Source organism: Oncorhynchus kisutch, linkage group LG4 (assembly GCF_002021735.2).
Source record: "Oncorhynchus kisutch isolate 150728-3 linkage group LG4, Okis_V2, whole genome shotgun sequence".
NCBI lineage: Eukaryota > Metazoa > Chordata > Actinopteri > Salmoniformes > Salmonidae > Oncorhynchus > Oncorhynchus kisutch.
The window spans coordinates 46,467,152-46,476,766 of NC_034177.2; the positions used below are offsets into that span (position 1 = coordinate 46,467,152).

Consider the following 9,615-nt stretch of genomic DNA (forward strand, 5'->3'; position numbering starts at 1 on the left):
TTGTTTGACCTTTTTTATGTCTGATTGTTCATAATCATAGCCAGTTTATCAGCAAAGATTAAGTTTCCCTGTCTCGGATTTAAAGTAATGAAATACACACACAAAAAAATGCCAAACCCCTATTAGAAGATTGCACAAAGTCACCAGTGTTGTTTTAACTTAGTGGGCCACTGAGTGGGGAAATAATTACTTCAAGCCCAGGGTGCAGTTTGAGGAAAGCTTGAGAAAATGTCAGCATTTCTATTTTAACACTGTAGGCTACTTACTCTAAGCAACGAGCTGGAGGTCTGGCCCCAATACAACAACCGGATAATGGGGAAATATTTCAAAATGGGATGACTTCACACAACTGTTAAAAAAAAAGTATATATCCACAGATTAGGCTATTTTCTGGCCTGACAAATTCGCAGAGGATTTGGGTATTTTAGAAGTGGAAACATTATAATAAGAGATATTTGTTTACTTCAACTAGAGGTCATTATGATGTTTTCCAGAAATGAAAATAAACAACCGAAGAATGTAAATTGCTCCCAAGGACATTTGAATTACATTCAATTCTGAGACTTGGCTTTGGTCTATGTGATTGATTACATTTTGATAATGTCATCACAGTGGATCTTGATTGCTATTGATAGTACTGCATTGTTATGGAAAGTTAGCAAGTTAGCATTTCACTGTACCGTTTCAACCTGTACCCAGTGCGCCTGTCCAATAAACCTTGATTTTGATTTGACAGATACATTACCCGGTCTGCTGGATAGTTTTCCTTTGACATGTTATTGTCCTCTCTGTGCATGCCTCCCCTTTCACCGCTGAACCCAATCACCGCCCTCTCTGCCCTCTCCTCACTCTCAGGCTTTCATTCTTCTATACCACAATTCTCTTATCTAATTTTCCCACATATTGTCTAGGTCAGGGATCATCAACTAGATTCAGCCGCGGGACGTTTTTGTTTCTTGAGCAGATGTTCGGGGGACCGGAATATAATTTGTAGCTTGCAAGTTGACCGCAAAAATGTCCAAACGGATATATATATATATATATATATATATATGACTAAAACATAATAAATTCAAACCTTGCTTACATTTCTATATTATGCGTGGGAATACTTGGGAACAGAATACTTGGCATTGTTTTCCTGGTGTTTTTTGTAGTCTTATGTCCTCGGGCCGCCAGTTGGCAAACCCCGGCCTAGGTACTGTACACTTAGAAAATAATGATAAATCCACAGCTTTTGAATTGAGAGTATCTACACCTGCTATTGTACCCAATGTATTAAACTAATATCCTACTTCCTCTGAGTTTGTATTTCTTTACTTATTGGGTGACTATTCAAGGGATATACATTTGCCATTTGAGGTTTTATACACCTGTATCGTTAATTTTCATATAAATCACTGTATTGATGTCAATGACAGATTTGCAGTTTATGTAACAGCTCAAGGTCAGGTTGCACGTGAATATCTCCGATTATAGGATTCTGCCCTACATTATTACTCGTACACTATACAGTTGAAGTCTGAAGTTTACATACACCTTAGCCAAATACATTTAAACTCAGCATTTCACAATTCCTGACACTTATTCCTAGTAAAAAAAAATCCCTGTTTTCGGTCAGTTAGGATCACCACTTTATTTAAAAAATGTGAAATGTCAGAATAATAGTAGAGAGAGTGATTTATTTAAGCTTTTATTTCTAACATCACATTCCCAGTGGGTCAGAAGTTTACATACACTCAATTAGTATTTGGTAGCATTGCCTTTCAATTGTTTAACTTGGGTCAAACGTTTCGGGTAGCCTTCCACAAGCTTCCCACAATAAGTTAGGTGAATTGTGGCTCATTCTTCCTGACAGAGCTCGTGCACATGAGTCAGGTTTGTAGGCCTCCTTGCTCGCACACACTTTTTCAGTTCTGCCCACAAATTTTCTATAGGATTGAGGTCAGGGCTTTGTGATGGCCACTCCAATACCTTGACTTTGATGTCCTTAAGTCATTTTGCCACATCTTTGGAAGTATCCTTGGGCTCATTGTCCATTTGGAAGACCCATTTGCGACCAAGCTTTAACTTCCTGACTGATGTCTTGAGATGTTGCGTCACTATATCCACATAATTTTCTTGCCTCATGATTTGATCTATTTTGTGAAGTGCACCAGTCCCTCCTGCAGCAAAGAACCCCACAACATGATACTGCGTCCCCTGTACTTCACGGTTGGGAGAGGTTCTTCGGCTTGCAAGCCTCCCCCTTTTTCCTCCAAACATAACGATGGTAATTATGGCCAAACAGTTCTATTTTTGTTTCATCAGACCAGAGGAAATTTCTCCAAAAAGTACAATCGTTGTCCCATGTGCAGTTGCAAGGGCAGAGGGAACACCCCCCCCATCCACATCGATGGAACAGTAGTGGAGAGGGTAGCAAGTTTTAAGTTCCTCGGCATACACATCACAGACAAACTGAATTGGTCCACTCACACAGACAGCATCGTGAGGAAGGCGCAGCAGCGCCTCTTCAACCTCAGGAGGCTGAAGAAATTCGGCTTGTCACCAAAAGCACTCACAAACTTCTACAGATGCACAATCGAGAGCATCCTGGCGGGCTGTATCACCGCCTGGTATGGCAACTGCACCGCCCTCAACCGTAAGGCTCTCCAGAGGGTAGTGAGGTCTGCACAACGCATCACCGGGGGCAAACTACCTGCCCTCCAGGACACCTACACCACCCGATGCTACAGGAAGGCCATAAAGATCATCAAGGACATCAACCACCCGAGCCACTGCCTGTTCACCCCGCTGTCATCCAGAAGGCGAGGTCAGTACAGGTGCATCAAAGCTGGGACCGAGAGACTGAAAAACAGCTTCTATCTCAAGGCCATCAGACTGTTAAACAGCCACCACTAACATTGAGTGGCTACTGCCAACACACTGTCAATGCCACTGACTCTACTCCAGCCACTTTAATCATGGGAATTGATGGGAAATGATGTAAATATATCACTAGCCACTTTAAACAATGCTACCTTATATAATGTTACTTACCCTACATTATTCATCTCATATGCATACGTAGATACTGTACTCTATATCATCGACTGCATCCTTATGTAATACATGTATCACTAGCCACTTTAACTATGCCACTTGGTTTACATACTCATCTCATATGTATATACTGTACTCGATATCATCTACTGTATCTTGCCTATGCTGCTCTGTACCATCACTCATTCATATATCCTTATGTACATATTCTTTATCCCCTTACATTGTGTATAAGACAGTAGTTTTTTTGGGAATTGTTAGTTAGATTACTTGTTCGTTATTACTGCATTGTCGGAACTAGAAGCACAAGCATTTCGCTACACTCGCATTAACATCTGCTAACCATGTGTATGTGACAAATACATTTGATTTGATTTGATTTGAAATTGTAGTCTGGCTTTTTTATGTCAGTTTTGGAGCAGTGGCTTCTTAATTGCTGAGTGGCCTTTCAGGTTATGTCGATATAGGACTCGTTTTACTGTGGATATAGATACTTTTGTACCTGTTTCCTCCAGCATCTTCACAAGGTCCTTTGCTGTTGATTGATTTGCACTTTTCGCACCAAAGTACGTTCATCTCTAGGAGACAGAATGAGTCTCCTTCCTGAGAGGTATGACGGCTGCGTGGTCCCATGGTGTTTATACTTGCATACTATTGTTTGTACAGTTGAACATGGTACCTTCAGACATTTGGAAATTGCTCCCAAGGATGAACCTGACTCGTTGAGGTCAACAAAAAACATTTCTGAGGTCTTGGCTGATTTATTTAGATTTTCCCATGATGTCAAGCAAAGAGGCACTGAGTTTGAAGGTAGGCCTTGAAATACATCCACAGGTACTCAAATGATGTCAATTAGCCTATCAGAAGCTGTCATGGTTCTCGTAAGAACTCCTTCCCATGTCCGAAACTCCTTACCTTGTGGATACGCTGCTTGGTCCTCTTTAGGTGGGATATTCTGTCACGGTTGTCGTAAGAACTGGACCAAGGCGGAGCGTACGTAGAGTTCCACATCTTTAATATCAAGTGAAACTTAAGCAAAACAAAACAATAAATGAACAACGAAACGTGACTACGTGGTGCACAAACACAAAATAATATCCCACCAACACAGGTGGGGAAAAATATCTACTTAAATATGATCCCCAATTAGAGACGACGATTACCAGCTGCCTCTAATTGGGAATCATACAAAACACCAACATAGAAAATATTAAACTATAATACCCCCTAGTTATACCCTGACCTAGTACACCATAGAGAAACAAGGGCTCTCTATGGTCAGGGAGTGACAGAAGCTTTCATTTTCTGGAATTTTCCAAGCTGTTTAAAGGCACAGTCAACTTAGTGTATGTAAACTTTTGACCCACTGGAATTGTGAAATAATCTGTCTGTAAACAATTGTTGGAAAAATGACTTGTCATGCACAAAGTAGATGTCTTAACCGACTTGCCAAAACTATAGTTTGTTAACAAGAAATTTGTGGAGTGATTGCGAAACGAGTTTTAATGACTCCAACCTAAGTGTATGTAAACTTCCGACTATCCATAAGTATTAAAACCCCTTCAAATGAGTGGATTCGGCTATTTCAGCGACACCCATTGCTGACAGGTGTATAAAATTGAGCACACAGCCATGCAATCTTCATAGACCAACATTGACAGTAGAATGGCCTTCTTGAAGAGCTCAGTGACTCAACGTGGCATCGTCATAGGATGCCACCTTTCCAACGAGTTTGTCAAATTTCTGCCCTGCTAGAGCTGCCCTTGTCAACTGTAAGTGATGTCTTTGTGAAATAGAAACGTCTAGGAGCAACAACGGCTCAGCTGCGAAGTGGTAGGCCACACAAGCTCACAGAATGGGACCGCCGAGTGCTGAAATGTGTAGCATGTAAAAATCATCTGTCCTCGTTTGCAACACTCACTACGAGATCCAAACTGCCTTTGGAAGCAATGTCAGCACAATAACTGATCGTCGGGAGCTTCATGAAGTGAGTTTCCATGGTTGAGCAGCCGCACACAAAAAAAAAAAATCACAACATGCAATGCCAAGTGTAGGCTGGAGTGGTGTATACCTCACCGCCATTGGATGAATCAGGCTTCGCCATCTGGCAGTCCGACGTACAAATCTGGGTTTGACGGATGCCAGCAGAACGCCACCTGCCCGAATGAATTGTGCCAACTGTGAAGTTTGGTGGAGGAGGAATAATGGTTTGGGGCTGTATTTCATCTTTCCGGCTAGGCCACTTAGTTCTGTTGAATGGAAATCATAATACAATGACATTCTAGAGACGATTCTGTGCTTACAACTTTGTGGCAACAGTTTGGGGAAGGCCCTTTCCTGTTTCAGCATGACAATGCCCCCATGTACAAAGTGAGGTCCATACAGAAATTGTTTGTCGAGATCAGTGTGGAAGAACTTGACAGGCCTGAACAGAGCAAGTCCCTGCTGCTATCTTCCAACATCTAGTAGAAAGCCTTCCCAGAAGAGTTGGAGGCTGTTATAGCAGCAAATGGGGGACCAACTCCATATTAATACCCATGATTTTGGAATGTGATGTTCGACGAGCACGTGTCCACATACTTTTGGTCATGTAGTGTATCTCCATGAAAAGCATAAAGCTCTAAATTCCTTTTGCATAGAATTTGTTGCCTTCAATTATAATATCCTAATTGCAGATATGCAAACACTGTCTTGTCCTGCTTGGGAGATTATATAAAAAATGACAATGGATTACTTTATATTTGGAGGTAGAAAAATGACTTACTAATTTTCCCAGATCTGCCCATGAATATCATAATTCAAATGCAGTGTATCATATGCTGCCAATTTGTCATACACAATGTTATACACATATTTCCCTGAGAGAATGATCAGTGGGTTAATCATATCTACATAAGAGGAATGCCCACCAGTGTGTGTGCGGTTACTGTTGAGGGATTCGGTGATTTAATACTCATAACACACCCCCGTCGGAACAAGATTAACTTAATTTACTGAGAAGTATGGCACGTACACCCACCCCCCGTTGATTGATACTGGTGTGCCCCAGACATTAATATCAAAAGCTGTTGAACATGTTATTATGACACTGTAGTGTAGGAGTTTATTGTTGGAAACAGTTTATCAGTTTAACAGTTAAAATTAGGGCTGCAAATGATGGGAACTTTCAATAAATTCCCTGGGTCTTACAGAAATCCAGTTAGAAAAACAAACAAAAAACAGACAAACGGAGGAATGAAGAATATGAGATGAAACCTCCGTGGAGATCCTGTCAGTTCTTCTCCTTTCAAGTAAGCTACCCTAATGAACCAGGGAATATTAATACAGACCCAAGATCTTATCTTATCTCGTGGAGCAATTATTTCTCTTTGCCAGTAAATTAAAATGAAAAAAAAAATACACACCTCTAATACCTACAGCAGTGTAGTTGTACCACTTTCTAGATATCAAACTTGTTCCTCGTCTGTCCCTTCTGATTTATGGCCCTTGTCAGTGTTGTGTATTTTCCACCAAGATAGAACTGCCAAAGAAGGAGGGGTCACAATCTACTGCAGAGTTCTGTCATGCTATCCAGGTCTGTGCCCAAACAGTTAGAGCTTCTACTACTAAAAATCCACCTTTCCAGAAATAAGTCTCTCACTGTTGCCACTTGCTATAGACCCCCCCTCAGTCCCCAGTTGTGCCTTGGACTCCATATGCAAGTTGATTGCCCCCCATTTATCTTCAGAGTCTGTACTGTTAGGCGACCTAAACTGGGATATGCTTAACACCCCTTGCCCTTCTACAATCTAAGATAAATGCCCTCAATCTCACACAAATTATCAAGGAACCTACCAGGTACAACTCCATATACGTAAACACGGCACCCTCATAGATATCTTCCTGACCTGCCTGCCCTCAAAATACACCTCTGCTGTCTTCAACCAGGATCTCAGCGATCACTGCCTCATTGCCTGTGTCTGTAATGGGTCCACTGTCTAACGCTCCCTAAAACACTACAGCAAGCAGGCCTTTCTAATCGACCTGGCCTGGGTATCCTGGAAGGATATTGACCTCATCCCATCAGTAGAGGATACCTGGTTATTCTTTTAAAAGTGCTTCTTTCCTCACCATCTTAAATGCATGCCCCATTCAACAAATGTGGAACTAAGAACACATATAGCCCTTGGTTAACTCCAGACTTGACTGCCAATGACCAGCACAAAAACATCCTGTGGCATACTGCATTAGCATCGAATAGCCCCTGAGAAATACAACTTTTCAGGGACGTTAGGCAAGCAAAGGCTAGCTTTTTCAAACAGAAATTTGCATCCTGTAGTACCAATTCCAAAAAGTTTTGGGACACTGTAAAGTCCATGGAGAATAAGAGCACCCCCTCCCAGCTTGGCTTGGAAACAGTGTCACCACTAATAAATCCACGATAATCAAGAATTTCAATAGCATTTAGAGTGTCTCCCCCTCTTCAAAGGGGGAGACACTATAAACTCAAACTGTTACAGACCTATATCCATCCTGCCCTGCCTTTCTAACGTCTTCAAAGGCCAAGTTAACGAACAGATCACCGACCATTTTGAATTCCACCGTACCTTCTCTGCTACGAAATCTGGTTTCTGAGCTGGTCATGGGTGCACCTCAGCCACGCTCAAGGTCCTAAACGATATAACTGCCATCAATAAAAGACAGTACTGTGCAGCCGTCTTCATTTACCTGGCTAAGGCTTTCGACTCTGTCAATCTCTGGCAGACTCGACAACCTTGGTTTCTCAAATGACTGCCTCGTCTGGTTCACCAACTACTTCTCAGATAGAGTTCAGTGTGTCAAATCTGAGGACCTGTTGTCTGGACCTCTGGCAGTCTCTATGGGGGTGCCACAGGGTTCAATTCTCGGGCCTGTATATATCAATGATGTCGCTCTTGCTGCTCGTGATTCTCTGATCCACCTCTATGCAGACGACACCATTCTGTATACATCTGGCCCTTCGTTGGACACTGTGTTTTCCAAACGAGCTTCAACGACATACAACACTCCTTCCGTGGCCTCCAACTGCTCTTAAATGTTAGTAAAAATGAAATGCACGCTCTTCAACCGATCACTGCCCGCACCCGCCAGCCTGACTAGCATCACTACTATGGACGGTTCTGAGTTAGAATATGTGGACAACTACAAATACGTAGGTGTCTGGTTAGACTGTAAACTCTCCTTCCAGACTCACATTAACCTCTTGCGACAAGCAAACCTGTATCCGGGAGCGTAATCATAGCCTCAAATGCATTAGCATAACGCAGCGGACATAAATACCCCTAGAAACTTTGCCTATTCATGAAAATCGCTAATGAAATTAAATAAATATATTCAAACACAAGCTTAGCCTTTTGTTAACAACACTGTCATCTCAGATTTTCAAAATATGCGTTACAACCAACGCTAGACAAGCATTTGTGTAAGTTTATCATGGCATAATGCTATGCTAGCTCTGCTGGCAGAAGGCAACATTTTCACGAAAATAAGAAAAGCAACCAAATTAAATCATTTACCTTTGAAGAACTTCAGATGCTTTCACTCAGGAGACTCCCAGTTAGATAGCAAATGTTCCTTTTTTCCAAAAATATTATTTTTGTAGGCGAAATAGCTCCCGTTTCTTCATCATGCTTGGCTGAGAAATTGACCGGAAAATGCTGCAACTATAACGCCAAACTTTTTCCAAATTTGCTCCATAATATCGACAAACACGGCAAACGTTGTTTAGGATTCATCCTCAAGGTGTTTTTAACATATATTTTGGATAATATATCTGTCGAGGCAATTGGTTTCTCATAAGAAGCGATTGGAAAAATGGCTACCTCAGTATAAGATTTTCTGTGGGAGACACCATGTGACCACATGCTGTATATGGTCCCTTACAGCCATTCTTCATTGGAAATGCCTAAAAAGACGTCACAATGCTGTAGACACCTTGGAGAATACGTGGAAAACGTAAGCTCATTCGTAGCTCATTCACAGCCATATAAGGAGTCATTGGCATGAGGCGGTTTCAAAAAATGCGTCACTTCCTGGTTGGATTTTTATCTGGGTTTCGCCTGTAACATCAGTTCTGTGGCACTCACAGACAATATCTTTGCAGTTTTGGAAACATCAGAGTGTTTTCTTTCCAAAGCTGTCAATTATATGCATAGTCGAGCATCTTTTTGTGACAAAATATCTTGTTTAAAACGGGAACGTTTTTCATCCAAAATGTTTAATAGCGCCCCCTTCAATCCAAAATTAAATCTAGAATCGGCTTCCTATTCCGCAACAAACCCTCCTTCATTCATGCTGCTAAACATACCCTCGTAAAGCTGACAATCCTACCGATCCTTGACTTCGGTGATGTCATTTACAAAATTGCCTCCAACACTCTACTCAGCAAATTAGATGTAGTCTATCACTGTGCCATCCGCTTTGTCACCAAAGTCCCATATACTACCCTCCACTGCGACCTGTATGCTCTCGTTGGCTGGCCCTCTCTTTATATTTGTCGCCAAACCCACTGGCTCCAGGTCATCTATAAGTCTCTGCTAGGTAAAGCCCTGCATT

General features: G+C 41.7%; 1 protein-coding gene across 2 annotated transcripts in view; it reads left to right on the top strand.

Annotated features, from left to right (window-relative positions):
• LOC109889604 (mitochondrial inner membrane protease subunit 2-like) overlaps positions 1–9,615 on the top strand; it is a 139,415-nt gene that overhangs the window by 94,125 nt on the left and 35,675 nt on the right. The window lies entirely within an intron of this gene.